Source organism: Diabrotica undecimpunctata, chromosome 4 (genome assembly GCF_040954645.1).
Source record: "Diabrotica undecimpunctata isolate CICGRU chromosome 4, icDiaUnde3, whole genome shotgun sequence".
Classification (NCBI taxonomy): Eukaryota; Metazoa; Arthropoda; class Insecta; order Coleoptera; family Chrysomelidae; genus Diabrotica; species Diabrotica undecimpunctata.
Genome location: NC_092806.1, coordinates 102,747,562 through 102,756,098, shown reverse-complemented (window position 1 = coordinate 102,756,098; position 8,537 = coordinate 102,747,562).

The window sequence follows — 8,537 nt, the reverse complement described above, 5'->3', positions numbered from 1 at the left end:
AATAATAAAAGCAAAAGCAGCATTCGTTAGAATGAGAGCCATTTTCAACAGTCGAGACATATCATTAAAAACAAAATGCCGTCTATTGAACTGCTACATATTCACAGTTCTGCTCTACGGAATGGAAGCATGGACACTGACTGTTGCATCTATGAATCGGCTCGAAGCTTTCGAAATGTGGTGTTATAGGCGCATCTTACGTATATCCTGGGTTGACAGAGTTACTAATGTGGAGGTCCTGCGTAGAATGGGGAAAGAATGTGAAATTCTCATGACCGTCAAAACTAAAAAGTTGGAATATCTAGGACATGTAATGAGAAATCAAGAACGTTACGGCCTTCTCCAGCTGATTCTCCAAGAGAAAGTAAATGGTAAGAGAGGACCGGGAAGAAGACGCATTTCCTGGCTTCAAAATTTACGAAAGTGGTATAACACGACTACCACTGAACTGTTCCGCGCTGCAATAAATAAAGTAAAGATAGCCGTGATGATCGCCAACATCCGGAATGGATAGGCACTTTAAGAAGAAGATAGTGACTGTTATAGTTTCTCTGTTTAAAAGTTAAATCACATCTTGTAGTTTAATACAATCAAAGGCTTTAGTGAGATTGATAAAATAGATGAATGCAGGTGGTTTAAATTCTACTGCTTTCTTTTCTATTTATCTTATTATAAATATGGCATCGATAGTTGATCTGTTACACCGAAACCCCTGTTGCTCTTCACTTATTTGAAACTTTTTAATTATTTTTTATCAAGTATCTTAGTCAATAATTGGTATCAAGCACAAGTAGTGACACTTGGAATCTTGAAATATATATTAGCATGTCCAGTTGCAGCCTTGGTGTCAGTTGTTAATGTCTAAAACTAATGTTAAGTAATGAATGTGAAGACTACATTAAGGATATCAGAGGAAGACAAACTTCACATTAACAATGAAAACGGCAGGGGCACCGGAAAAATAATTATTAGTTTCTAGAGAAGGACACTTTTATTAAAAAGAAATAGGCATTTTTTTACGTTCCACAAGATCTTAGGGCACGACTCCATAACCTGACAGATTTAAATTATCTATGTACTACCGATTTAAGACAATATACACTCAATTTCAATGAACAAAAATAAAATTAACATACAGTGGTTTAATTTGGCGCAATTTAATATATTATTATTCACCAAAAATTTGTTCCTATGTTTAAGTGATGTTTCCAGTAAACTTAAATAAAAATAACTATTACCTTATGTGTTTAGTCGAATCGCCAAAAAAAAATAATACTCGTAAGTCGAAATAAAAGTGGACAGTCCAATTTTGCATAATTGTAACAACAACACTGTAACAACAAGCAACAATTTTCATAAAATAATTAAATGGATATTTTTAGTTTTTAAAGTCTGATATACTATATTAAATAGAAGCATTCAATATTTTTTAACGTGTTAAATACAAAATAAAATTTACTATTTTTTTACAGCTTGCAACTTTTGAAAAATATTTATCTCGAGGACCGAATTTGACCTGGCGTTGTTAATACGTTGTGATGTAAATGGACCAATATTAATTCTGATTATTTGCTATAGCTAGTCTAAAAAAACTAAAAACCGGACATCCGCTTTTATTCATACGCTTCGAAAAACATCATTTTCTATGAATCCTCCAAGGGCTTCGTTCGGTAAATTCACGACTGGAAGTGACAACGTTGACTTATGGATTGTTTTGTATAGAATATTTATTCCTATCGGGTTAAGTTATGTCCCATTAGGAAATACCAATGTTCAAACCTGTCATACTCATGGAGAGTGTCAATGAAAATAAAGTGGAATCCACTTCCCGCCATATATCACAATTTGCGCTTTTTTCTGCTTGCTCGGCTTTTCGTAAGCCAATTCTGGTTCCTGTGAGGGGAAATATTTCATTTTGATAAGTCTACAAATTGCTTTCTTCGGCGTTCTCAAGTCTCAACTTATTAAAATAACGATTTTTTAAATCTTTGTAGTGATAAAAGAACGTTTTTTTACCAAGAATTGCTTTTGTACACGTTTGTCAAATTCGGAAACAAAAATTATATTTTCATACCAGACATGTGTGGTTTTAACAAAAAGAAAAAATAAAAATAAATAAATAATTATAAAAAAAAATAAAGTGTCGATGCAAAACATTTTTAATCTAATTCAAATTTCCTTTCGGGTTTATGGAGAGACATTCGAGATACTAAATGACTATGTATGATGTATAAATTTATCATAAAACATTTACAAAAGTAGGCATATATATTTACATATTAAATACTCTTCATATATATATATAGTCGTTGTAGTATCATAACAGGCTTTGCGCGACTAGCGACCTTTATATGAAGCAACTAGAAGTCATGGAGACTTCTTCTTGAAATTAGGTGGAATGTAACTCTAAGCATACTAAAAGCTATTGGACGATGGTAGAAATAACCTTTTATTACGACAATATGTCTACAGTTTAAAAAAATTTTAAAACATTTGAGAAGGTGTATATGATAACCAGAAGTATTTTGACAAATTTTAAGAAAACTTCATGTTTTCGTTTTTGAAAAAACTCAAAAAACTATTTTTTTTCCGTATAAAGCGGGAAAACCAAACATACAATTTTGTTAATTTTCTTAAAGCATAAAAATATAATACCGTTGAATTTTTTCAAAAATTTTTTATTGTAAAGTTTTGCCACAATATGAAAAATATTCATATTATATAAAACTGTATAAGTGGAAAATATTTGCAATAAGACGTTAAATATTTTTTCCTAAACATGAAAAATTTCGTTAAACAAGAATTATGTCTTGAACTGCCGCCATCAAATTGTGTTCTAGAGAGATGGCTCCATCTGAAACATCGATAATATTAATCATCCATAGGTAGCATTACTTTCGACATCGAAACGCCCTAAACGAAACATCATGCTAAGAGAGTTGCCATTACTTTGTACAACGCTGTGGCAAATTATAACAAAATTGAATAATAATGTGGTCGGTTTCAATTTTGAACTGGTCATACTGAAACTTACAGAATAGTAGATACTGTAACTTTTTGATGAATTAAGTGACAGAAAGACTACCTCTAACAGACAATACGGATTTAAACAAGCTAAATCAACCATAGACGCGGTAAAAAGATTAACTGATACTGTAAAAAACACAAAGAAATGATGGGCCATACTGGTTATGTTTGATGTGAAGAATGCCTTCAACTCTGCCAACTGGGCACATATAACAAAATTGAAATTAGCACGGGTGTCAGGATATCTCAACAATATCATTAAAAGGTATCCACAAGGAATCTAAGTTCCTGTAGTTGGCTGTATACCATATATAACAAACAATTTTATTAAAAATCCTTTATAAAACGTATATAATTTAAAAACCCAATCGGGCTATATCACAAAACGTTTTCGGAATCCATATCCCATCATCAGTGCACTAGGCGGGTATACAGGTATTGAGCCACTAAATATATGGGTAAAAACCCGTTAAAAATTGTTTTTTAAATTTGGTTAAATTTATAAAAAAAAAATAAAAATAAAAAACAATGTTTAACGGGTTTTTACCCATATATTTAGTGGCTCAATACATGTATACCCACCTAGTGCACTGATGATGAAATATGGATTCCGAAAACGTTTTGTGATATAGCCCGATTGGGTTTTTAAATTATATACCTTTTATAAAGGATTTTTATTAAAGGGTATCTTACTAATAGATACGTTACAGTGGCAAAAAATACAGAACAGCCGGCGTACCGCAAGGTCCGACACTCTGGAATATATTATATAACGGGGTACTAGAAATAGACGAAATAGACTATGGTACAGATACTCTAGCTATTGCATACGCAGATGACCTGGCGATACAAGTCAACACATGCTGCAGAAAAGTCAACAGCTGGATGGCTAGAAGCGATCTCGAACTGGCAGAAAGCAAACCGGAAGTAAGTGGTCATACTAAAAGGACGATGACTTTTCAAATTGGTAGTACTATTGCCTATATATATATATATATATATATATATATATATATATATATATATATATAATGCCTACAAACTGTGCAAAATACCTAGGAATATACATCTACGCAGGCCTAAGATTTACGAAACACCTGACAAATGTAGTCCAGATGGCAAAACAAAGGACGGCAGCCCTACAAAGGATCATGCCGACAATAGGAGGCCCAAGCAGCCAAAAACGAAGAATGCACCTGCAAGTGGTACAGTTGACCCTCCTATATGGAACCTCCATTTGAGCAGATGTACTAAATTACAAAAACTACAAAGACATGATAACCAGAGCCCAGCAAAAGCCTTTATTAAAAGTAATAAGTGCGTACAGGACTACTTCAATGATGGCCTTACAGGTAATAGCGGGCACGCTCCTGTTAACCTCCTAGCGAAAGAACGGCAGACGCTCTGTAACTCTCGAGACGGCCACCTACCTCAGATCAGAGCTGCCATTAGAGAAACATTACTAACAGAATGGCAAGCAGAATGGGAGACCTAGATAAACAAGGCACAATAGACCAAAAAATAAATACCCAATGTTATAGAGTGGTTCAAATGTAAGTTCAAGTGAGTAAATTTTTATTTTATGCAGTTCCTCACACCGGACATGGATCTTTTAGGTTTTACACTTACACTCGTAGGTATACAAAAAACCAGCAATGATAATTGCGTCATTATGTAATGAAGAAGACGATGTGGAGCATTGTATCTTCAGATGCAAAGTGTTTACGTCAGAACAACATAATATAATGCGAACAAAGCTAGGAGAAATATCCTCTGACAACTTGATACGTGTCGCTATGGAAAGCAGAGAGAACTTTGAATTTCTTATAGACTAAGTAACAAAAATTATGAAGATAAAGTCCATGATAGAGAAAGAAACTGAGACAGGATGAGAGTGATTTGGGGCAATCCGCTTCCATTCAAAACTGGTTATGATTAAATATTATGAATGAATATATGGATATGTGTATATTGGTGTATACGTAGGTGTGTATATGTGTATGTACGTATGTATGTACTACACTTGTTTACTATATTCACTTATTGTTACCTAGTATTACCTAATACCTAGTATTCCTATACCTTATTATTAAAGAGTATACCAATACATTCCATATACTTTCCCCCTGCTTCCTTACCGCTCCTACCTAAGAACCGGCAACAAATATTCATTATCAATTCAGGCAGCGCAAGGCACCCCTAAGTTTCGTTCGCTAACTTAACAAGTACAGGGGGTCTTAACGAAGAATGGGTGAATTTAGTTGGTAGGCAGGGCAACAGGAAGGCATCCGTTTGCAGGACCTCCTCTACACAGGGGGAAATGGGCTCGGATGTTTTCCCCTGCCCTGAATTTAACACACGCCGATTAATGGTATGGTGTTTAGAACATTTCCAACCTCATTAAAAAAAAAGATACTGTAACTTTTGTTTTGAAAGTCCGATGTCATAAAATTTATAATCTACAAATAATATATGTATAAAAAAATATTTAGTATATATATATATATATATATATATATATATATATATATATAAATATATATATATATATATATATATATATATATATATATATACTAAATATTTTTTTATACATATATTATTTGTAGATTATAAATATATTTATATATAATAATAATATATATAATATTATATATTTATATATTATATATATATAAATATATATATATATATATATATATATATATATATATATATATATATATATATATATATATATATATATATATATATATATATATATATAAATTATCAATAAATCTCACGAAAGAAAATAGTTAGAATATATTTGTATAAGTATTATACATCAAAAAAACTTTTCAGTACCCTGGCCTTTTGAATATCACGAACAGGGTATAATTTTTCCTTATTACCCTGGTCTATATGAGTACAACCTTATTCCAGTTAATCGCGTTTTATGACAATTTTTAATATAATCCGTTTTTCAGACGGAAGCTTAAAATATTTAATTTATTTATACATTAAATAACAAAGGCACATTTGTTTACCACACAAAAGACAATTATAATATAATACAATATTGTGTATTATGTACAATTTCAAAGAGGCAGTTTTCAACATTCTCTAACTAATTTTTTATTTAAGAAGTCCTTTCTGGCATAGAATTTCGACCGAACGATTTTCGTAACGTATCCTTTACGCTCTAGAGACATTTTACTATTCAAACTTTCGATTATTCAAGTTTCTGCCTTAGAATTTAGGTTAAATCCTCCGGGATTTACAGAGCCCCAAACAAATTGACAAATAAACTCGTGTATATCCACAGCACCAGGAAGAATGATTGATTGATGGGATTTTAAACAGAAGGAATTTTAGACCCTTCTCTTGCTTGAAAAAATTAATGCCGACCAATAAATCTCAGCGGTCCCATATCTGAGAATATCGTTTTTATGATAATATAAAGAATATAAAAGTTTATACTCCAAAAACGATATAAATTTCTTGATAAAGGAACGGTAATATATATTATAAGACATAATAAAACCAATAATTTAGAAACGATTTTAAGTCCGATGTTCTCAACAAACATTTTATTGATATTATTTATTTTATTTCCTTTATTGTAGTTACATATAAAAATCATAAATTTTAGTCAAATTTAACAAAAAAATAAAAATTAATTCACAATTGTTGGTTTATAAATAGATGAAAATAATCGATGTCTAGTTGGTATCAGAAACAAGCATTTTAGGTAACCCTTATTCAATTGGCCCCAAGAAGTTCCACCTATTTTTAATGCACAAATAGTCGCTGCAAATTGTTAGAAAATTCTAAATAAGGTATATTAGTACAAAAGTAATCTATTTTCAAATCATAGTACACATATACAGCTGAGTTCGGCCCTGATAGCGATCAAATCTACAGTCGGTTCACAATTTGTTGATAGCTCACTACAAGTTTAACCCTAATTAGAAAACTGAAATACAGAGAGGATAGGTAATACGATATAATAGTAAAAACCAACCTAAAACTGACGGTTTAAGACGTTTTCGACTAACCCACCTTATATCTGAAGGAATAAAATACCTTATAATCCTATTACGGGGGTATTTTAAATGGTTAGAGATGAACGACTAGTGTCGTAGAGTATATGATTGAAACATTTATTTGAACTAGATAAATATATCTTTTAAATTGTACTAAATGTAAATTGCATTTTTTAATAAAACTTATTTATTTTATTCAAAAATAAAAAGTTTCTTGCCATTTGTAAAAGATACATTATTTATTTAATTAAGGAAAAAGGCGCCAAATGTCGCCTGGCAAAATTTCCAATGTGTTTTAAATGTATCCATTATTTTCGAACCCGGAGAAAACTAATAAATATTTTTGAAAAATTTAAACGCAGAATGAAATATTACATTATTACTCAGGGCAAAAAGTCCCTGAAAACTTCTACAATGTTTATTTTAATATGTCATGTAACAGGGGTGAAAATAAAAGAGAAAATATAGTATAATTATATAATAGTCTCCCGTTTTATACCGCTGTCGCGGCTTTGGGAGTATAGCAGGGTAGTCTGCTATATCTAGGGCCTACGGTATACAAGGAAGGTAACATGGCCAGTGCTACGCTTCAACCGTCTATTATTACCCCTGGTTTTACCCAAGGTACTCATTTTTATTCAGGCTGAGTCGACCTGGGGCCTATAGACATTTTTAAAATGTCTAGATGTTCTTGCCGGCGGTGGGATTCGAACCCCGGACCACCGGCTTGCGAGTCAAGCATCCTACCGCTTGCGCTACGCAGGCCCGCATTTAGTATAATTTTTAATTAAAAATATTGCATGCAAAAAAGAAACTTTTTATTTAGTCTAAAAAATATTTTATTCTGCCTTTAAATTTTTCAAAAATGCTGTTTAGTTTTCTCAGGAATTGAAAAAAAATGGATACATTTAAAACACATTGAACATTTTGACAGGCGACATTTTGCGCCTTTCCCCTTCAATACCTTACGATTACAACTATTATTACTTACCTTATATAATTACGATTAGAAAACTATTCAAATCCAAAATAAATAGGATCAACTTCGGAATCCGAGTCATCTTGAGGGTTAATAATTAGCGGTTGTGTCTCTACGGTCGCATCAATTATGTTATCAAGATCCCACATTTTTTGTTCTTCTTCTATTACATGCCTTACTGCATCTTTCCAGTTTTGTTCTGTAATATGTTGTAAAGACTCGTATAACAATTCACGTACAGCTTGTATTTTATATAACGTATTTTTTCTAGCCACATAACTTTTCATTTGTGCCGAAATGAGTTCAATTGGATTTATTTCGCACTGGTAAGGTGGAAGTCTAAGGACTGTAATGTTTCGCCTTTCCGCCATTTTGTCAACTACGTATTCCTTGAACTTAGATTTGTGTTGCCGGGCAATTTTTAGAAGTTCTGCTTTTACCATTCCATCTTCGTAAGGCAGATACTTATTCCGCAGCCAGTCAAGAATATCCTGTTTCTTCCA